Source organism: Ovis canadensis, chromosome 3, assembly GCF_042477335.2.
Source record: "Ovis canadensis isolate MfBH-ARS-UI-01 breed Bighorn chromosome 3, ARS-UI_OviCan_v2, whole genome shotgun sequence".
Classification (NCBI taxonomy): domain Eukaryota; kingdom Metazoa; phylum Chordata; class Mammalia; order Artiodactyla; family Bovidae; genus Ovis; species Ovis canadensis.
Genome location: NC_091247.1, coordinates 61899305 through 61922600, shown reverse-complemented (window position 1 = coordinate 61922600; position 23296 = coordinate 61899305). Strand labels below are relative to the sequence as shown.

Sequence of the window (23296 nt, the reverse complement as noted above, 5' to 3'; positions counted from 1 at the left end):
TGACCCAGCTGGTTGGTTGCTGGTATAATAAAAATGATGACCTCTGAGCTACATTAGTAACAGACTTGGCTAGGATGTCAAGTTTATACGCTTACGTCATCAGCTTCTCTTCTCGGCACTCTGCCTCTGACCCTGGAACTACTAATCACATTACTGTAAAAGATTCTTCTCTTGATTTATCTTTGCATGATGACTCCATCCCTTGGTTCCAAAAGAAATTACCCATCACAGCTTGTTCTTTTGGTTTCCTTGGAGCAAGGTCAAAGAGGGTCCAGTGATGGTGGTGGGAGACTGACTTCCTGATCACCCTCCAGGTTATCACTTGAAAAGAATTTCATTAAAACTATCAACTTTTAAACTCTTCTGTATTAAACTTTGGTACATAACACTACTTCAGCTTGCATGTAGAAAATTGTTAGGGAGTGAAATCAGTTATTGGAAACCCAGACTCCAAAAAGTGTGTGCTCTAGAAAGAAGTGGGGAAAATGCACTGTCTAAGCTGGGTCTTTCTTCAGAGAAAGCTGTGTATGAAGATGGATTTGTGGCTGTACATTCATATTTGTGGATATTTCATTATGCATATTTTTGTTCATTATCTAAATTGTGCACTTAATCATATTTTTAAGTAATACTATACTTTGGCCACCTCATGTGATGAGTTGACTCATTGGGAAAGACTGATGCTGGGAGGGATTGGGGGCAGGAGGAAAAGGGGACGACAGAGGATGAGATGGCTGGATGGCATCACCGACTCAATGGACGTGAGTTTGAGTGAACTCCGGGAGTTGGCGATGGACAGGGAGGCCTGGTGTGCTTCGATTCATGGGGTCACAGAGTCAGACACGACTGAGAGACTGAACTGAACTGATTCTAGTTCAAAAAAGACTTTTTTGATTCTTAAGACTTTATGGTGTGCTTGCTTAGGCATCACATATACTAAAATTGGAACGATACAGAGAAGATTAACATGGCCCCTGGACAAGGTGACAGGCAGATTTGTGAAACATTCTGTATTTTTAAATGTGCATCAACAGAAGAGTGCTTCCCTCGTGGCTCAGACAATAAATAATCTGTCTACAGTGCAGGAGACCTGAGTTTGATCCCTGGGTCAGGAAGATCCCCTGGAGAAGGGAATGGCAACCCACTCCCACTCCAGTACTCTTGCTTGGATAATTCCGTGGACAGAGGAGTGTGGTGGGTTACAGTCCATGGGGTTGCAAAAAGTTGGACATGAATAAGCACATCAGCATTTACAGCCTGGACACCATAATGTCCTCCTTATGAATATTCTGAACACAGGAATCACAGGGACAGAAGTTGCTGCTCACTCTGTGGGGAAACTCTGCTGAGAGCTTGAGTCCAAAAAGACGATGGAGCTCCTGATGGTTGCAAAGAATGAAATTCTCCTGTTCAAAGCCTGAAGGAGCCAGGGTATGTACAGAATATTCCCCTTTCTCTGTCTCCCCCACTCCATTTGGCTGGTTGTCAATACAAGAAGCTTTGCCCACTCTAAATATGCTGGCTAGATCAATAATTGAAATGAATGTGCTGCTTCTAATGTAATAAAATTAATAACAGACAAATTACTCAGTATCGATTCTCAATTTCCTTATGTTAGACCATTTCCATATGAATGCTTGTTTCAGGAGAGTTAATATGGACCCATAGCCAATTCTGAAATGTAGCTTTACATACACATGTGTGCCTGCCTATGTGTATATATACATGTTTGTGTGTATGCATATGCCTAAGTATGTATATATATGTAAAAACATATGCTTTAGATATATTTTATTTATTTTTCTTTAATGGTTCCTCAAAGAAGGGGCTGATTGTTGTTCAGTCGCTAAGTCATGTCCAACTCTTTGTGATCCCATAGACTGAAGCATGCCAGGCTCCTCTGGCCTCCACTATCTCCTGGAGTTTGCTCAAATTCATGTCCCTGGAGTCGGTGATGCTAGCTAACCATCTCATTCTCTGCCGCCCCTTTCTCCTTTTCTGATTATGGGAAAACAATCACCTGGCTCTCCCTGCCTTGAGATGCTTGTTGTGTATGAGGTTAGATGTTTCTGCATTTTCTGAGCCAAAAGAACAATCAGAATACATTCTCAGGATGTAAACTCAGGGACATGCCTAGACAATGTGAGGATGCTGCTTGTCACTGTGCTGATCTGACCACACATGAGAACTCCTTAGTCACATGATGCAAAGAGGGTGTGGATACACTTGCTGTGTAAGAGGAGAGCAACCAGAGGAGGGACAAAGCCCAGTGCTCTGCTTCTAGGACTGCCAGGAACACACCTGCAATGAAGAGTTCAATTACTAATTGTTGCAGCAAGACAGGGCTTCCCTGGTGGCTCAGGTAATAAAGAATCTACCTGAAATGCAGGATACCTGCATGTTTGATCCCTGGGTTGGGAAGATCCCCTGGAGGAGAAATGGCAACCCACTCTAGGATTCTGGGAAATCCCATGGACAGAGGAGCCTGGTGGGCTATAGTCAGTGGGGTTGCAAAGAGTTGGACACCATTGCATGATTAACACTTTCACAGCAAGGCAGGACACACACAGGGGTCTCTCAGCAGGAGGGAGGAAAACTGGGTTCTGTTGGGGACCACATGCTCTTAGAAACAGACCCTTTCCCAGTCAAGCTCCAGATGAGACCCCTTAGTTGTGACCTTGTGAGAGTCCCTGCTTCAGCTACAATGTGCTGCACTTCAGCTACTGTGGCTTTTTAAAGCGAATCCATATTTCCTCCTATAACTTATAGCAGATTTCTACTTAGTACCTTAAGATATTTAAAGGAATGCTTTATATGTGAACCTGTGATAACCATCCAGTCTGATGCTCTGGAAGGAAGATAGGGAATATAAAGAAAAAGGCATTATTTATTTCATAAATATTTCCCTTCCACCTGTTAAATGTTACAGTAGAGTTGAAGAAAGAAAAGACCAAACTAGGACTGTTTTGGAATTCTTTCCCTTAAAATGAGTGTCACTGCCTCTTAGTGTCGGGTCACTAGATTTAATCCCCCAAGAAAAAGCTTGCCAGATATATCAGCACAGATGCTTTTTTAAAAACTTTATGTTTGGAGACAGTATAATAAATATGTATGAAGCTAGGACATTTGACTGACACTGAGTTCAGTCTTTCGCCCTCTTTGTTTACGGGTAGTCATTGTTCTTTTTCTCTGATGCTTTACTTGATTGAACTAAACCAGAAAACTATAAGCAATTTTTTAAAAAAAAAAAAACACTGGGCACATTTCATCTTCGCTGCCTTCCACAGGTTTGTTTGTCTTGCTGTGACCTTGAGTAGAAGAAAACATTTCCATTTATCAAGTAGGAGGTGACGAAGTCATTCGAGGGTTACATTCTCAGGGAAAAAGTGCCATTTATGTTGTATGACTGGAAAATAGATGTCTCGAAGTATTTTATTACCTGTGATTTCCTGCTAATTAAAAGAAACATTAATCTGCTGTAGTTCAATGGTAAAAATTCACTTTTGTGCATGTTTGATGGTGATGAGTAGAAGCATATTTTGATCATGACACTTCATATTGAATTTAAATACTATTCCTCTCCGAGGGTGCTGAAACATGCCCTTCTCTGTAGGCATGAAGCTTTCTGTAAGTAGGAATTCTTATTAAATCATTTTCTTCCCTCCACTCATACTGGTCTGTGCATTTATTCCATCCCAGGGACAATTGCTATTGAAGTTGACAGGTCCTGAAGCAGATTGGCGAAGCAGCCTTTTGTTTCTGTCCTAACAATTGCATTTCCTTTGAATGAACTATTTTGCCAGGCACTCTACTCTGAAGGACCTAATCAGTTTGCAGCAGGTGTTAATGTCCACTGGAATACTTCACTAGACAGGATTGGAGAGTGAAGTCAGACTACTCAAGCTGAACTTCCAATGGAGAAAATGCAGGGAAGCCATTTCCTTCCAGCTCTGAGATCCTCCTTCCAGTTCTGTGAACTCAAGTGAAATAAATAAATCCTGAATGTTAGTCAACAAAGCGAAGTATCTGCCTCAAAGCATTACAGTTGTGGTTAATTCAACAAGATATCTTCCCAAGATCTTCCACAGGTAACATTCCACAGGTGTTTGATTTTCGCTCCAGCATACTTTGTAAATATGATTTACCTAGAAACAGACGTTTCTCTATGCACATTCACTTTCTGCTGCACTTTCTGAGTCCAGTGTTGCTTGGCTTCCTCTCAGCCTTGTCTTTCCCCCAGCCTTGTCTTTCCCCTCAAGAGCAGACTGAAGCCTCAGAAGCCAGTCTGCTAGCATCTGGAGAAGAGTGATGGATCACTGTAGGCTTGTGCCACTCACACGGGGAAGGGTCCATGGAGTGTCTTACTTTCCAAGGAAACATTAACTTGCCAGCTGATCTTTACCTTCCTTGGGGATGTGGGATTTGTTTGTTTGGTTAATGTTTATAGATTCAGATGAGTGCATTTCTTACAGCTACGTTTGTCACTCCCTGTTTGAATTAACGCTTTAATTTTGTTTGTTTGTCTTCAGTTATTAGGCTAAACCTCAGTGCCTTCGGGAACCCCTCTGCATATCCCACTGTTACTTTAATGTTGATGAAGAGGTCATTGCATCTCATTGATTGCTTCTCCCTGGCTTCCTCCACGTCAGGAAAGGGCACAGATGGGAGTCTTCAGCTCATTAGAGGCAGTGCTTTGAGACCTCATCAATCTAGTCTATTTTTACTTTAGAGATGCCATAAGAATTTCTGCCCCAGAGAGGCTACGTTTATAGCTTTGCGATTGCGTCTGCACCCAGGTGAGACGCTTCTAAGTTAGCGAGACAGAACCGGGGAAACAGACAGTCTTTGTGGGATGAACAGGATAGCTTGAGGCACCAGTAAGAATCAGACAGTAGATTTATAGCCTGCCTACAGTTATTTAAGAATACATACACAGCTCAGACAGATCGATATTCTTGAAACACAAGCTAGTGAGTGTTTTCTCTGCTCAAAATGGAGGCTAGATTAATGGAGAGCCCGCTACGTCCAAATTTAATCTCCTCAAGGCAATTAAAGCAATTTTGTGTTTTCTACTTTAGTGCTCCCCTGAACCGACAGCATCTGGACAACTTTAATTACCGTTTCGATTCAGTAAAAATGCACAAAAATGGCAGGTTTGGGGACTAAGTGACTTTTTCCCTTACTGTTTTCCTGATTTCTTGACTGTGGGGTTTTGGCTTCTTATCTGTTCATGCTGGGGGAGGTAACTGCATTTAAGGCTGCATGTGCTCCCAGGAGTGTGGACACGAGGACCCTGAGGGATGGTCACTGCCGGGAAGCTGGGACCATGGATGCTGGGGTGTTTGAACTCTGTAGCATGGTCAGAGGATTCTCTTCCACACCCTCCACTCGACTCAGATCCTCTCTCTCAGTGTCACCTCCCAACCAGAGCTTCTCTGCCGTTTCTCTTCTTTTCCATTTAGGTCACCACAGAGCACTGTAGAGTACCCTGCATTGTACAGTAGGTTCTCATTAATTGTCTATTTTATATATATAGTGTCAATAGTGTAGATGTCTTAATTCCAGTCTCCCAACTCATCCCACCCCCATTCCTCCTTTGGTATTCAAAAGCTTGTTCTCCATATCCGTAACTCTATTTCTGCTTTACAAATAAGTTCATCTGTACCATTTTTTTTAGACGTCACATATATGCCTTAATGTATGATATTTTTCTTTTTGTATGTTATTAAATTCAAAAACTGTTGATCAACAACATCCAACACAGCTGACAAGCATGTATATATTTATGTGACAGTAAATTCAAACCTTTAAATTCCTAATAATGTTTAACGCAAGAATGTAAACTATCTGATGATATATTTCCTTGTGGCCATTTTACAACTTTATGTACACATCAGAATTGCCTTTATTCATTAAAAATTAATGAGATACTGGCTAGATAGAAGGCGTGTTATTCTTGGCTCTTTGACATTTAAGGACCTTCTTTAAATTCAGGAAGTACTTTTCCTTCCTTTGAAGCCTCATCGTCTGTCAATGGCTTTTGACATCCTGTTCTCTAGTCATACATGACTGTATATCATTCATTTTTATTTCTATCTGCTTCTCCTAAATTCTCTGTCTTGAATTCCTGCACATTTTTAAGCGTGTGGAAAATTTCAAGTCTGGAGCAAAACTCACTTCCTCTGTCGGATGGTCCTCAGCTTCTCTCCAGGGATAAATTGCCTGTGTTCTGTGCAGAAGCTGTTCATTCTTTCAGTGTAACAGAACAGCAGGTGTGCTCTGGAGTCATGCCTGGATTTGAGTCTCTGTATTATCCCTTATTAGATGTTTGATACTGAGCCAATTACAAAACCTTCTAAGTCTTGTTTCCTCATATGTGACATGGAGCTAATACTTTTATATTTATTTTATAGCATTGGTGTGAAAATTAAATGAGATAATATATGTGGATTATTTATTTTATCTCTCAACATACTATGTGTATTTGGTATGTTCTGGTTGTTGTTATTTATTACATTGGAATATAGTTAATGATGTTTCTTCGGTATCCTCCCGAGATTAAGAATTCTTTGGGGAGGGGACCATTTCTTATTCAATTAGTCTTAATCTTTATCCAACACATAATCTTGCACATAGTTGGATGGTAGATGTTCAGGAGATTTTTTCCAAATAACTTATTTAACAAACAACTTCTTTGCTGGTAATAACTGTTTTAGTCAACTTAGACCATTATTTTACTAAAATAAAATTTACATTTATAATTTAATTATTTTATAATTGCTAAATTTATAATTTAATTAAATTTATTTTGACTTTAAATTTATTAATTTATTAAAATAATTTTTATTGGTGGCCATTGGTGATGTAACAGGATATTATTTGGGTTTAATACACATATTTTATTCATGAATACAATTCTGACAGCTTAGGATTGCTAAGAAACTAGAAAATAATTACATGGATTTGATATTTCAAATGCTTAAAAAGACTTAAATGAGAAAAATAATCACAAGTGATTATAATTTCAACAAGGAAATGGTCATTGCAATTCAGTGTACATGTCCTTATCCCAAATGTGTAATATTTTGAGAGCAGAGGGTAGCTAAACATCAGTTGCTGTCAATTTTTTCTATGGTTTCTAGAATTTATCTCCTCATTGTCACCAACACTGAACCCCCAGTTCAGATGATCATCAGCCTGGACTTCCGTTGAAATCTTACCTTGTGTACATGCATCTACTCTACATAAACACATCTACTAGAGCGGATTTTTCAATATGAAAATTTTATCCCCTCACTTTTATGCTTAAAATAACCTGCTAAAATATTCCCATTAAAATTAAAGTGAAAATATCTTGATTATAAAATTAACACAAGCTACTAAAATGTACAAAATTATAAAAAAGAAAAATAAAACATTTATAACAAAAATGCTCATTGCCAAAGCTGTAGTATATACATGTTTAGATATTTTTCTGTGTATACCTAACATATACATGTATTTCCAAATTAAGTGACTAGTTAACATACTTCTTGGGTCAACCTATTTTTTTGCAACCTATTTTTTTTTTAAATTACTAATTTATTATGTATACTTTCTATAATGTTTGATGGCTGTGTACCTCATATTGCTGGATTGTAAGGTCATCTGCAATTTTTGTCACTGTAAGCAATACTTTTAGTGTGTGGAAATTTGCAGAGTGATGAATGAATATCATGTTGAGGAATTGTTGGTAATGCAAATGTCATTTTACAATATTATATTTTATAGAAGATAGGATTAATATTCATAAAACTAGAAAAATCATAGATTTATCCCAGGGATACAAGGATGGTTCGATATCTGTGAAACAATCAATGTGATATACCTTATTAGCAAATGAAAGAATAAAAATCATTTGATCATTGACAGACGCAGAAAAAGCTTTTGACAAATCTCAACGTCTATATATGATAAAAATTCTTGACAAAGGGGTATAGAGGGAACATTCCTCAACATAATAAAAGCCATATATGACAGTTTAGTTCAGTCGCTCAGTCGTGTCTGACTCTTTGCAACCCCATGAATCACAGCACGCCAGGCCTCCCTGTCCATCACCAACTGCCAGGGTCTACCCAAACCCATGTCCATTGAGTCGGGGATGCCATCCAACCATCTCATCCTTTGTTGTCCCCTTCTCCTCCTGCCCTCAATCTTTCCCAGAATCAGGGTCTTTTCAAATGAGTCAGCTCTTTGTATGAGGTGGCCAAAGTATTGGAGTTTCAGCTTCAACATCAGTCCTTCCAATGAACACCCAGGACTGATCTCCTTTAGGATGGACTGGTTGGATCTCTTTGCAGTCCAAAGGACTCTCAAGAGTCTTCTCCAACACCACAGTTCAAAAGCATCAATTCTTCTGTACTCAGCTTTCTTTATAGCCCAACTCTCACATCCACACATGACTACTGGAAAAGCCATAGCCTTGACTAGACGGATCTTTGTTGACAAAGTAATGTCTCTGCTTTTTAATATGCCATCTAGGTTGGTCATAACTTTCCTTCCAAGGAATAAGCATCTTTTAATTTCATGGCTGCAATCACCATCTGCAGTGATTTTGGAACCCCCCAAAATAAAGTCAGCCACTGTTTCCACTGTTTCTCCATTTATTTGCCATGATGGGACCGGAAGCCATGATCTTAGTTTTCTGAATGTTGAGCTTTAAGCCAACTTTTTCGCTCTCCTCTTTCACTTTCATCAAGAGGCTCCTAAGTTTTTCATTTTCTGCCATAAAGGTGGTATCATCTACATATCTGAGGTTATTGATATTTCTCCTGGCAATCTTGATTCCAGCTTGTGCTTCCTCCAGCCCAGTGTTTCTCATGATGTACTCTGCATATATGTTAAATATATAACAAGCCCACAAGTAACATCATCCCCAACAGTGAAAACCTGAAAGCATTTTATCTAAAATAAGGAACAAAGCAAGGATGCCCACCACTTTCTTCTCAAAATGTTAGTTTCTCAGTCATATCTGACTTTTTGTGACTTCATGGACTATAGTCCACCAGGCTCCTCTGTCCATGGAATTCTCCAGGCAAGAATACCTGAGTGGGTAGCCATTTCCTTCTCCAGGGGATCTTCCCAACCCAGGGATAGAACCCGGGTCTCTTGCACTGCAAGCATATTCATTACCATCTGAGCCACCAGGGAAGCCCTTTGTCTCACCACGAGGCTATTCTTCCTGGGATGCTATTTTCTTCCCAAGATTAAATACACATTCTAGCTTCTTATAAACAGTTTCTTCTTTGACAGAGCATTTCACAGTTGAAACTTTACACTGATTCATAAATTATTATTTTATTACTGCCTATCTCCTCTACTAGACTTTAAACTCTATGACAGCAGATATCAAGTTTATTTTGCTCATAATTTTGTCTTCAGAAGCTGATACATAAGTTCTCAATAGATATTTGTGGAGTAAATGAATAAATGAAGGTAAAGATTGTGATTCTTCAATCCTCAGATTACACCAATGATTCCAGTTTTGTTTAAATATGGTCATTAAACTAGGACAGTCTACAATGAAAGAGGAAGTCTAAATGAGTAGGTTGGCAGCTAGTATTCAAGTCATTCTTAGAATTAATAAAGAACACATTATCTGTTCCCCTCGGGAAGAGTGGGAGTAGTGAATTCTTGGTGGTATTATTCACTGAGTTACTTGATAGGTTACATTTATTCTTATGGGAAATTTAAATGCCTATGATATGCTGAGCATTAGACATAGCATATAAAAGACAATTTGATAGTACATTAAATGCCCAGTTTTCTTTCCTCTTCTTACTTTTATCAAAGCTTTTATGAAATATTATCAGAATTAAAATGAAGGGAATGCTTTTTAGGATTATTTTGAAAATGAAAAATTCATGAGTTTTATCTTTGTGCCATGGAATAAAAAGATATTAGAACTAGGGAGAATTTTATAGATATTCTAATATTCCCTCTTTAATTTACAAATGAGAAAATTGAGGCTTAGATTGATTAAATGATTAATTGAAGTCACAGAGCTGGGAACTTAAGCCCAAATTTTTAAAACCCATAGGAGACTGTATTCAATTACAACATGTTGCTTCCATGGCATTTCTCCATTAATGTGATGCATACTTATGAGCGGCTTATTTTCATTATGTCAGAAGGAATGGCGGTGCTTCTAGCCTGCACCATGATGCAGTGATGGAAATCAGATGCATCTTCCCAATGCAAACAATCTTGAGGCCACTGTTTAGGGACTGGATGAGAGAGCACAATGCTGTGGTCCAGGGAGAAGGGGCTCTCAGAGATGAGCCTCACATGCCTCCAGCTTTCTCACTGGGGGTACTTCCCGTTGCTCCATGTCCTAGGGCAATGAAGCCCAGGTCCAGGGGTGATGCTGGGTGGAGCAAACACAGAACAAATTTCAGGACCACTCAGGCTGCTAGAATATGAGGAACTGGCTGTCAGAGAAGAAGGCACATGAGGAGGAGTTTGCACAGGGGTTCTCTCGAGTCCTTGGCCAAATACTAAGTCCTGCAGGCACAGGATGGGACTCCTTGAAGGTGGGCAAAGAGCAGTTGCTCTTGCTGCTTGTGTGTTGGGGTCACACGATGTTGAGAGACACTGATGATCTGAAAAACCATCGCAGGCATCCCACTGAGATCCAAGCAAGACCAGAGCACAGAGTGTGCTAGCCTTAGAGTTGTTGTTCAGTTGCCAAGTCACGTACTACTCTTTGTGACTCCATTGACTGCAGCACACCAGGCTTCCCTGTCCTTCACTATCTCTCAGAGTTTGCTTAAAATCATGTCCATTGAGTCAGTGATACTATCTCACTGTCTCATTCTCTGTCGCCCCCTTTCTCCTGCCCTCCATCTTTCCTAGCATTAGGGTCTCTTTTAATGAGTCAGTTCTTTGTATCAGGTGGCCAAAGTATTGAAGCTTCAGCTTCAGTGTCAGTCCTTCCAATGAATATTCAGGGTTGATTTCCTTTAGGCCTAGTTGATTTCCTTGCAGTCCAAGGGTACAGTAACAAGGCCTGAAGGTGAAGTAGCTCAGTCGTGTCCGACTCTTTGCGACCCCATGGACTGTAACCTACTAGGCTTCTCCGTCCATGGGATTCTCCAGGCAAGAATACTGGAGTGGATTGCCGTTTCCTTCTCCAGGGACCTTCCTGACCCAGGGATCGAACCCGGGTTTCCCGCACTGGAGGCAGACGCTTTAACCTCTGAGCCACCAAGGAAGCCTAACCAAGCCTAAAAATAAACACTAACAGAATAAAGCTAATTGGCTCAGTATTCTTCTAAGGAAGTTGACAGAAGTCAGATTCTGCAACATAATATCAACAATTTTCAGAAAGCCATAAAAATGACCACATCCAGAGATGCTGGCCTTAAAGATAAGGGCTTGAGTACAGCAACTGTAAGTATGCTCAAGGACTTAAGGGAAAAGGGGACAAAAAAGGTGACAAGATGGGGACTCTATTCAGAAGTCAGTTCTTTAGAAAAGAACCAAATGAACATACTGCATATGCCAAACACAGTATCTGAATTGGAAATTCATCTGATAGGCTCAGCAGAAGATTAAAAAGATTAACAGAAGGAAAGGTAGTAGGTTTTTAGACAGGGTGATGGGAACGGAAACCCAGAGAGAAAAGTGACTGAGGGCACAGAGGCTGTGGGCATGTGGGTTAATACACCTGTGACTAAAGTGCCAGAAAGGGAAGAAAGGGATGTTGCAGTGGAACAGCATATTTGAGGGAATAATGGCTGCAAATGTTCAGATTTAATAGAAAAAAATATCAACCTACAGATTTAAAAAGGAGGCCAAACAGATGCAAAGCAAACCAGGTCATTTTGGATTGACACAAACCAAAGAGAAAGGGAAAATCTTAAAAGCAGTCAGAGGAAGAGGGGAACAATGATAAAAATCAGAGTTGACCTGAAGTAAGAGTTCATAGTTGAGGTTTCAGTAGAGCTGGGCAGAATATGCTATTTGAATAAATAAAAACATTTAAAAAGTGAGAAACCAAATAATCCTTGAGGGCAAGTAATTTGTCCCTTTGAGCTTGCTAATATTTAATCAGTCCAGTATAATACAAATTTTCATTCTTAGTCTTTTTAGTCTTGAAGACAGGGGAGGAAAGATAAGAGATCTAATAGTTGGGACATCTGATTTTATCTATCTGTCCACCTACCTATGAACACATGTACGTATATATGCATATATTCAAACAATTCTCACAACAACAGAATCAGTGCTGAACTTTCATCAGAAATGAAGTAATTCAGAAGAAAGTAGAAAGACCCTTGAAATGCTGAAAGAGAAAAGAAATTATGAACCTAGAATTCTATATCTGGCAAAATATATAACTTATTCACTTTGTTGTGCAGCAGAAACTAATGACCCAGAGAGATGTTATGGGGAGGGAGGTGGGAGGGGGATTCATGTTTGGGAACGCATGTAAGAATTAAAGATTAAAAAATAATAATAATAATAAAAAAGAAACTAACACATTGTAAAGCAACTATATTCCAATCAAAAATTTTTGCACACAAAAAAAAGAAATTCAAATTTCAATGTCCAGCAATAAAGTTATAGGGATACAGCGATAACCAGTTGTTTAAAAAATAAATCATTCTAACCCCATCCCCCCAATAAAGGCCAAAGAAAAACATTTCAGATTAGAAAAAGCTGAGATCATTGTCTTTAGAGGCCTACACTACATCAGATCTAAACAGATGCTTCCGGTGAGGAAGATGCCCTGGGCTAGGGGACCAGATTTGCGCTCCCATCTCTGGGTTCTGTGGATACTGTATCATTATTCCGGTCCTGGAGTCTCTTTGCTGCCACACTGGTTTTTGCAACATTACTGCTCTGGTCCCTGCTGTGTGACAGGGAACAGTGAACTGAGCTATACTATACTCTGCAGACCCAGCAGTGAGGGGCTTACTTCGTACTTCACAAGTGAATGTTTAGAATATTATATCCAGTTTAGAGCAAGTGCTATTACATGTGGAAATTTCTGGAGCAGAGGTCACAGAGGAAGACAAGGTGTCTGGGGTCCTTCAGCCTTCTGTGGGTGGATCTTCCGTTTGTTTGTAAAGCACTTCTCACCCCACAATCTGCATGTGGGATCTTTACTTTTGAGGCTGACACACTTGTGTTTCTACCTGTCCGTGCAGGTGCAGGGGGCTCAGAGATGAACGTGCACTATGAGGACCTCAGAGCCCCAGGGTCTGCAGGTGCTTGGCCCCGATAGTGTGCCCCTCATCACAAGGGCACAAGGGGTCAGCCCCAGAGGTATTTGTGGGAACCATAGGAGGTGTCGCTCTGGGTGGCTCTGACCCCCATGCTTCCCTGTGAAAATTTCATCTGGGGAAGATGCGCTTGGTTGCCCGAACACCATAAACTAAATGAGCCTTAAACTGTGGCGCAGTCCTGCAGAGAAATGATGGCGGCAGAGCTTCACATGGAACAGAGGAAGTAAACCTGCATGAAATGAAACATCAAGAAGACAAAATGATCTTGGTGGAGTGAAATGGAGAAATCGTTAGACCTGGAGTCTGAAGACCTGAGCTTGACTCCTTCTCAGTTGACCTGTGACAGCTTACTTCATCTCTTTCATCCCCACTCCCTTCAATCTGCAAAGCAAGAAGTCGGTCTAAACAATGTTTAAGCAGAAATCTAAGCATTCCTTTAGTCTGCGCTGGAATGGTTCAACGAAAGAGACTGTTTGTGAGTTAATAATGAAAACTCAGCTCTATTTGACAACAGACAAAACAGTCTCACTAGGTGACTGTTGGATGCCTGGGTTTTATCTATTTACTCATAAGTTGGATGTAACACGTTCAAAGTGACACAATAAATGTCCAGTAGTGTTCATATTTCAGTGTTCACATTTTTTCTAACATATATGAAGGATGTGGTCCTTTTCTCTCGCCACAGAAAGTTTTAGGAGGATGGACGAGAGTGAGGTGGGTGTTTTGCAAATCCTGAAGCTCTGACAGGCTCTGGCATTTTGGGAATTTCTCCAGCCTGGGATGAGAACTGTTGGATGTGCAGAAGCCTCAGGCCACGTCCCAGGACCTGTGGCCGTATCTCAGAACTGCATGTAGAGGAACCTCAGGTTCGTCTTCTCCTGTGGGAAGACCTACGATTAGATGCTTGGGGCAGCATTAGCCTTCCAGCTTCTCACGGCTACTGTGTACCTTCAGGGCAGGTGCGTCGTGTCTCTGACCCTATGGCCAGGTGCCCTTTGGCTTCTATCCTGTGGGACTGTAGGGTCACCACAGACTCACTGGCCATTGGATGGTAGGTAGCAATGGACAATTTTCCCCCTTTCTTACCCGGGGGGGAGGTAACCTGAGACGTATTTCACGAGGTCCTGCCTCCTGAGATGTTATTTCACACAGTCCTGATGATGGGTTAGCTGGAGCAGGGGCCTCCTGCACTGTGTGTCCTGGTCATTAGCTCTGTTGTGCACACTGTTTCTTACATTCCTCATTTAATTCTCTCGGCATCCTTACTTTGCATTTTAAGTATGAAAACATGGACGCTTAGAGAAGAAGACAAGTTACGTGCCTCTATTCACACAGCTAGTGTGTGGCAGTTGTTGTTCAGTTGTTTAGTTGTGTCTGACTCTCTTTGACCCCCATGGCCTGCAGCATGCTAGGCTTCCCTGTCCTTCACTGTCTTCTGGAGTTTGCTCAAATTCATGTCTGTTGAGTTGATGAAAACCTTGCTTCAAACCTAGATTCAATCTAGGACACGCAGAGGGTGGGGGGGCTTTTCTTGAGCCCCACCCCCCCTTTGGGACTGTGACCAGGCCATGCTCCTTCTCTGCAGCCTCATCCTACAGCATCCTACAGCACAGCTGTTTCCAGGCAGCCCCTGCCCTCAGCCAGCGGGGGCCTCACTGCCCTCTCTTTAGGCCTGCCTGAGCCCACTCTGCTGTGAGCTGTCCTGATGTTGACCCTTTCTCAATCAGCCCCTGGAGCCAACCATCTGTTTCCTGCCACAGCCCTGCCTGGCACAACTTGGAAAGATGTCTGATTTGTTTAAGGTATTAATGTTGTCCGTTTTAGTCATTTAGATCCATACAGGTGTCTCTAAAATGTCACCTTTTCTCAACATATTCAAACATATAATCTAAAGAGGAGATTATAAGAAAGAATTTGAATTGATGTTAGAAAGAGAAATGATTGAGAATATTCTCCTCTGTTCCCTTCTCTTTTAATATCCAAAGAGTGACTTTTTTACAAAACCCCAAGTGTTACTGAATTTCATAGCTTGCCATGTAATCAAGGCCAGTGTGAAAAGAGGAAAGTTCCACTATCAGAGCAAAAATCTCTCAAAAGCTTTCATTCCAAAATGAGTCATTGAGACTGTCACAAGGCTTTGTTGGGTACAATGCTCTGAGCAAGCGCAAAATAAAAACAGCAGAGGAGGAAGCTTATGGATGAGCTCTGGTCTTGGGGTTTTTCCATGGGAAATTGATTTATTCTTCACAAGTCTGTAAATTCAATTATGTCTCTGACTTCCTGTATTGATAAAAATGCCGTGGATCCAGGGAAGGCTCAGGCAGACACAACTGGCGAATGTCGCCCATTTATCTTTCTCAATGAGATGAACTAAAATTGCATTATAGACGACTCTGCTCTGAGAGCCCGTACATGCATGGTTTCTCTGCTGTCTGGAGAAACGTGAGGCTGTGCAGGCAGCTGCTCTCCTGACCCACCGCATGAGTCCTGGCATCTGCCTGCCAAGCTGCATCTGTTCCCGCGGTCACTGCCAGCTGAGATCTGAAGAGACTGCGCTGTACCTCTGTTTCCTATGGATTAAGAAGTGGTTTGGCTTCCTGGTGGCTCAGTGGTAAAGACTCTGCCTGCCAGTGCAGGAGACGCAGGTTCGATCCCTGGGTTGGGAAGATCCCTTGAAGAAGGAAATGGTAATCCACTCCAGTATTCTTGCCTGGAAAATTCCATGGACAGAGGAGCCTGGTTGGCTATGATTCACAGGGTCGCAAAGAGTCAGACGTGACTGAAGCAACTTAACACACAATCAAATTTTTGACTTTATCTCAGCAAACATGAAATAATTCTTACTGAATTTGTTGCTTGAAACTTCCTTACTTTTCCGCTGATAAAGTGGAGAATTTCTAGAACTCCCGGTATTGCTGATGAGCACCCGACTCCATCCCCTCTCCTGCCCTGTCCGCTCCCCTTGGTCATCCTGTGATGTGACCATCACCTGAGTCTACCTGGTGACAAAAGCTTGTCCTCCATGGGGTTGCCCATAGGATCTCATCACAGCTCCTGATGGGCCCCATCTAAAAGAGTCTTTGAGGGGAGACAAGAGAACACAGCCCGTGAGAGCGCAGGTTCTAGAGTGAGACTATAACCGAGCAGAACCCCAAGGGGCCTTGTGGGGAGCCAGGCCTTCCCCCACATCTTCTGCTGCAGCTCCTCTCCGAAGTACCTAGATAATAGTATTTGATGCTTTCTGATACTATCTGATGCTATATAGTTTCCTAAGTTCTTTTGCAAATGTAAAAAACATCCCCTCTCCACCAAATGGAAAATGTTAACTACTTGACGACCTTGAGCCTCAGGCCTCCTGGAGCCTCTGATACCATCTGCTGCCCCCCCATCAACCAATCAGAGGACTGTGCACGAACTGATCACACACCCTGAGACCCCCTCCCTCACCTGCTTTTATTTATTTATTTATTTTAAAAATTTTTATTTTTACTTTATTTTACTTTACAATACTGTATTCTTTTTGCCATACATTGACATGAATCCTCCATGGGTGTACCTCACCTGCTTTTAAAAACGCTTTGTAAAAACCTTCAGGGAGCTCTAGGCGCCTTGGAGCATGAGCTACAGGTCTCCTTACCCAGTCCTGCAGTAAACCTCTCTCTCTTCTGCACTTTGATGTCATGGTGTGCCTGGCCTCACTGTGTGTCGGGTACATGGACCTGCACTAACAGGACATCCTGGGTGCGAGGCTGTCTCTACCACGTGGTGACCTTGTGGCCTCTGGCAGGTTACTCACCTTTTCTAGGATTCGGTTTGCTCCTGTGAAAACTGTAAATGGTAACTGGTCAAATGCCTTAGCACCTAAAACGCCTAATGCACCCACAGAAGATAATCACTACATCGCAGCTCTGAGTGTTTCTCTCAGGACATCTGAGGCTGTGGGACCCTGGCCTCGGTCTCCTTTCTGGGAGCTCCTGTGGTTGGATTTGGGCTTGTTCATGGACCCAGCCCCTGGTGAACCCACAAGGGGCCCCAAAACCAGAAGCTGTGCTCAGGTCTTCATTTTATTTTTATGAAGATGTCTCAGTCAAGTGTCAGGAACACTTATCCTATTTAAGATAAGAATATATTTATCTTTATATAACCAACAAGAGAAGACACAGTGCAGTGAAACTGTAATACTTTTCCCCAAATAGTTCGTCAGTGGAAAGAGCAAGAGAGATGGTAGTCTGGAGAAGGAATCTGGAAAGGAAGGTTCCCGGGGCCCTGACAAGAGGGCTCAGGCAGGAGCAGGGGAGGGCTCTGGTTGGTTCAGCCCTGTAACGAGACTTTGGCACTGAAAAGTCCACATCCCGGGAAACCTTTAGCTGCAGGTCTGCTGGGACTGTCAGTCACCATGAGAGTCATGGCCCTGTGGCCTCCATCTCCTTTCTGGGAGCTCCCATGGTTGTGCTTGTCCTTGTTCATGGAGAAAACGGGTGATGTGCAGCTGCATGGGCAAGTCCCCAGCCTGACTATCATCTTGGTGGCTGCTTTAAGACACCAGGTGTCTGCACCTCACAAGCCTGAGGTTTAAGCGGTGTCCGCACCTCACAAGCCTGAGGTTTAAGCGGTGTCCGCACCTCACAAGCCTGAGGTTTAAGAGGTGTCCGCACCTCACAAGCTTGCTCTCTGTTCTAATGAAAACCAGAGATTATTCTATTTTCATTTTTGTATCTTTTTTTGTAGATTCTCCATATAAGCAATATCACACAATATTTGTCTTTTTCTGTCTGACTTACATCACTTTGTATGATCATCTCCATCTGTATTGCTGCAAATGGCATTATTTCATTCTTTATGATGACTGAGTAATATTTCCTTGTATATATGTATATATCTTCCTTATCCATTCCTCTGTTGATGGACATCTAGGTTGCTTGTCCTGGTTATTGCAAACAGTGTTGCAATGAACATTGCGGTATCTGTATTCTTTTGAACTATGTTTTTTCTCTGAATATATGCCTAGGAATAGGATTTCAGGGTAGCTCTACTTTTAGTTTCTGAAGAAACCTTCATACTGTTCTCCATAGTAGCTGCACCAGTTTACATTCCCACCAACAGTGTAGGAGGCTTCCCTTTTCTCCACATTCTCCAGCATTTATTGTTTGTAGGCTTTTTGATGATGGCCATTCTGATTGGTGTGAGGTGATACCTCACTGTAGTTTTAGATCTGTACAAAAAAGATCTTCATCACCTGGATAATCACGATGGTGTGATCACTCATCTAGAGCCAGACATCCTGGAATTTGTGAAGTCAAGTGGAACTTAGAAAGCATCACTACGAACAAAGCTAGTGGAGGTGATGGAATTCCAGTTGAGCTATTTCAAATCCTGAAAGATGATGCTGTGAAAGTGCTGCACTCAATATGCCAGCAAATTTGGAAAACTCAGCAGTGGACACAGGACTGGAAAAGGTCAGTTTTCATTCCAATCCCAAAGAAAGGCAATGCCAAAGAATGCTCAAACTACTGCACAATTGCATTCATCTCACACGCTAGTAAAGTAATGCTCAAAATTCTCCAAGCCAGGCTTCAGCAATACGTGAACCGTGAACTTCCTGATGTTCAAGCTGGTTTTAGAAAACGCAGAGGCAACAGAGAGCAAATTGCCAACATCTGCTGGATCATGGAAAAAGCAAGAGAGTTCCAGAAAAACATCTATTTCTGCTTTATTGACTATGCCAAAGCCTTTGACTGTGTGGATCACAAGAAACTGTGGAAAATTCTGAAAGAGATGGGAATACCAGACCACCTGACCTGCTTCTTGAGAAATCTGTATGCAGGCCAGGAAGCAACAGTTAGAACTGGACATGGAACAACAGACTGGTTCCAAATAGGAAAAGGAGTACATCAAGGCTGTATATTGTCACCCTGCTTATTAAACTTCTATGCAGAGTACATCATGAGAAACGCTGGACTGGAGGAAACACAAGCTGGAATCAAGATTGCCGGGAGAAATCTCAATCACCTCAGATATGCAGATGACACCACCCTTATGGCAGAAAGTGAAGAGGAACTAAAAAGCCTCTTGATGAAAGTGAAAGTGGAGAGTGAAAAAGTTGGCTTAAAGCTCAGCATTCAGAAAACAAAGATCATGGCATCTGGTCCCATCACTTCATGGGAAATAGATGGGGAAACAGTAGAAACAGTGTCAGACTTTATTTTGGCGGCCTCCAAAATCAGTGCAGATGGTGACTGCAGTCATGAAATCAAAAGATGCTTACTCCTTGGAAGGAAAGTTATGACCAACCTAGATAGCATATTCAAAAGCAGAGAGATTACTTTGCCAACTAAGGTCCATCTAGTCAAGGCTATGGTTTTTCCAGTGGTCATGTATGGATGTGAGAGTTGGACTGTGAAGAAGGCTAAGCGCTGAAGAATTGATGCTTTTGAACTGTGGTGTTGGAGAAGACTCTTGAGAGTCCCTTGGACTGCAAGGAGATCCAACCAGTCCATTCTGAAGGAGATCAGCCCTGGGATTTCTTTGGAAGGAATGATGCTAAAGCTGAAACTCCAGTACTTTGGCCACCTCATGTGAAGAGTTGACTCATTGGAAAAGACTCTGATGCTGGGAGGGATTGGGGGCAGGAGGAGAAGGGGACGACTGAGGATGAGATGGCTGGAAGGCATCACTGACTCGATGGATGTGAGTCTGAGTGAACTCTGGGCGATGGTGATGGACAGGGAGGCCTGGTGTGCTGCGATTCATGGGGTTTCAAAGAGTCGGACACGGCTGAGTGACTGAACTGAACTGAACTGAGTAACTAGTGAGGTGGAGCATCTTCTCATGTGCCTCTTGGCCATCCATATGTCTTCTTTGGAGAAATGTCTCGTTTGGTCTTCTGCCCATTTTTTTGATTGGGTTGTTTGTTTTTTTTTTCATATTGAGCTCCATGTGCTGCTTGCAAATTTTGGAGACTAACCCCTTGTCTGTCTCATTTGTAAATATTTTCTCCCATTGTGTGGGTTGTCCTTTTATTTTGTTTATGGGTTTCCTTTGCTGTGCTCTATTTTTATTTCTGAGTCATGCATTATTTTATGTATGCTATTACACAGTCAAAACAAATAGCACTTTGATGTTATAAAAGTACCTTGAAGAAAAGCAAAAGTAAAGAAGAAATTTGGGTGCAGACATTATAAAATAGATGCTGGCCTAGTACCCAACAACATAACAAGTTATCTTTCTGCGGAGGTCTAAATACAGAACAATTGTGGGTAGGATTGTACTAAAACTCAGAGATTAGGTGTAACTGGAAACAAACTGCCCAACGATAAAGTCAGACTACAAGTAATTCCCTTAGTATTATGCAATCAGATCCCAAAATTACCCTCTAGCTGAATTCACAAACCACACTGTTGTGAAGAAATACCTCATGCAAGATAACCTGAGGTCCCTTGGCCCTTCACTGAGTCAGGGCAGCTTCTCCCCTGAGCTGTACTGTTCCAGACAGGCCTCCGATTGACTCCAAAGCTGCAGCTGCTCCCCGCCCCCAACCTGGGGCCTCATCACAGACTGATGTTAATGAAGCTGCAACAGCCTCCTAGGAAGCCCCCCTGGGAAATCATGGTAAATAAGAGCTGGCCTGTTTTAGATCATAATTTACCTGCTTAATGGGCTCTGACAATCCCTGTGCTTTCATAAGCCAACTGAACTACCCTCCTCATCCAATTTTCCTTGAAAAATGCTAGATCACACAAAAAATCAGAACAAAACAAGTTTCCAAAGGTTTTACGCTAAGAACCCTGTTTGGAAGCAGATTGGCCCTGCAAACTGGACCTTATTCCTTTCGGGGTTGCTGAGCTGTGAAGGTGGGGGAACGCTATGCAGTGGGTGGTCTTTCTGCCTCAGACTAGCCTCACTGCCTGCGAAAAATTGCTTTTGCAGCACTGGAGTGACCTGTCCCCATTATAGGTCCGGAAGATCCCCTGGAGGAGGGCATGGCAACCCACTCCAGTATTCTTCTTTTAAATTTTGTATTTATCTTTACCTTTAGCTGTACCTGTTCTTCGCTGCTGCACATGGGCTTTCTCTAGTTGCTGACAGCAGGGCCTGCTCTCAACTGTGGGGCATGGGCTTCTCATTGTGGTGGCTTCTCTTGTGTGGTTACTGTGCTCTAGGGCGCAGTCTCAGAAGTTGTGGCGCATGGCCTTAGCTGCCCTGTGGCAGGTGGAATCTTCCCAGACTAGGAATTGAACCCGTGTCTCCTGCATTGCAAGGAAGATTCTTAACCACTGGACCACTAGGGAAGCCCCCACTCCAGTATTCTTGCCTGGAGATTCCCATGGACAGAGGAGCCTGGCAGGCTATAGTCCATGGGGTTGCAAAGAGTTGAACATGACTGAAGTGACTGAGCATACACACAGGTTATTGATTTAAATTTTTCTTTTTTATTATATCCATTTGAGGCTATAAACTTACATTTAAGCACTATTTTTGCTGCATCCCACAAATGTTAATATGTTGTGTGTCCATTATCATTCAATTCAAAACATTTTATAAATTTACTTATAATTTGTTCTTTGACCAATGGATGACTTGAAAATCTGTTGCACAATTTCTAAATGTTTGGGACTTTTCTGGTCCCTCTTTTAAATCTAATTCAGCTGTGGTCACAGAGTGGCCTCTGCTCGTTTAGTCCTTTGGGATTTGCTGGACCCTCTTTACTGAAGGTTGATACTTCTAAAAAGATTTCAGATGATTGTTATTTACAGTAACAGGTGAGGACCACTGGGCTAGATGACCTTTGGGGTCACGCCTAATGTAATAATCTGGTTCTTTGCTTTCTGTTGTTTGGGAGAGGTTTTTAAATAATGGTTTTTCGGGCTGACATACGTGTGGACAGGCTCTGCTGCAGCAGGAATCCCCCTTGGACGCTGTTCCCTAGGAGCTGATACAGCATGTCAGCTGCCCCCACACCCGGCACCGAGTTGGTTGTTCCAGGCTGACAGACAGCCTCTGGTTATCTTGATTCATTTCCTTTCTGTAGGACGGGTTCCATTGAGAACCAGAAAGCAGCCCTGCCGACGGCTTTTCTGCAGAGATGCCACTTGTGCTATTAATAAAAGAAGAGCACGTAATGAATTTGATTCATTTAGCAGCTTCGCAGGGTGATAGATCATCCACAGAACATATTAATTGGGTGTATCGGATAGTCTGGAATGAACACCGATGTTATTAAGGACCTTGTGTTGAAATGACTCTCACTGCCAAGTCATGAAGCTCAGGCAGAAAGGGAGACATTATGAATATAAACTGAACCCAGCTCAGGCACTGCAGTGCTTTTCCTTCTTACCTGCACTGTTTTGGAGGTGACTCTGATGAAGCATCTCTTTCTGCAGGGAAGACATTGGCAGTCCCGGAGAGGCCCTTCTTTGATGCCACTAGTCAGTGTCAGAGAACGAGGGCAAGGAGATCTTGCCAGAGTTTTTATTTCTTGCCAGATGACCCCGCAGGCCCTGTTCCATGGGAGGCTCTGTGATTCCTGGAAACACCGCAAGTTATTTTCAAGGTGACTGGCTTGTGCAGGAAGCTCAGTGACTGGGCTGTTTGTCCTTCCCTGACTTTCCTGATTTACTGTCTAATAAACCCATTTCATCACCTGCCTCAGGTGCCTGCAGGTACAGCCTGCAGAAGATGCAAAGGTGATGGGTAGCAGAGGTTGAAATAAACAGTTTTTCTTTTATTGTTCCAGACACAGGTCAACATTTTCTTATATTTCCTTTCCTTTGCTTTGGACATAAGCCCTGAAAAGTTGATATTATGATACACAATCTTATGGATAAGGAAACCAAGGCTCAAAGAAGTCAAACTGTCTATGGCCATTTGTTTTGTTCAGTTGCTAAGTCATGTCCATCTCTGCGACCCCATGGACCGCAGCACGCCAGGATTCCCTGTCCTTCACTATCTCCTGGAGTTTGCTCAAACTCATGTCCAATAAGTCTGTGATGCTGTGCCACCGTCTCATCCTCTGTTGTCCCCTTCTC

At 42.2% G+C, this 23296-nt stretch overlaps 1 non-coding gene across 1 annotated transcript; it reads left to right on the top strand.

Moving 5' to 3' along the window:
- The first annotated feature begins 912 nt into the window (after positions 1-912).
- On the top strand, positions 913-1018 carry LOC138438402 (U6 spliceosomal RNA). Its single transcript, XR_011256341.1, has one exon. It is a non-coding gene; the product is annotated as a U6 spliceosomal RNA (small nuclear RNA).
- The last annotated feature ends 22278 nt before the right edge of the window (positions 1019-23296 follow it).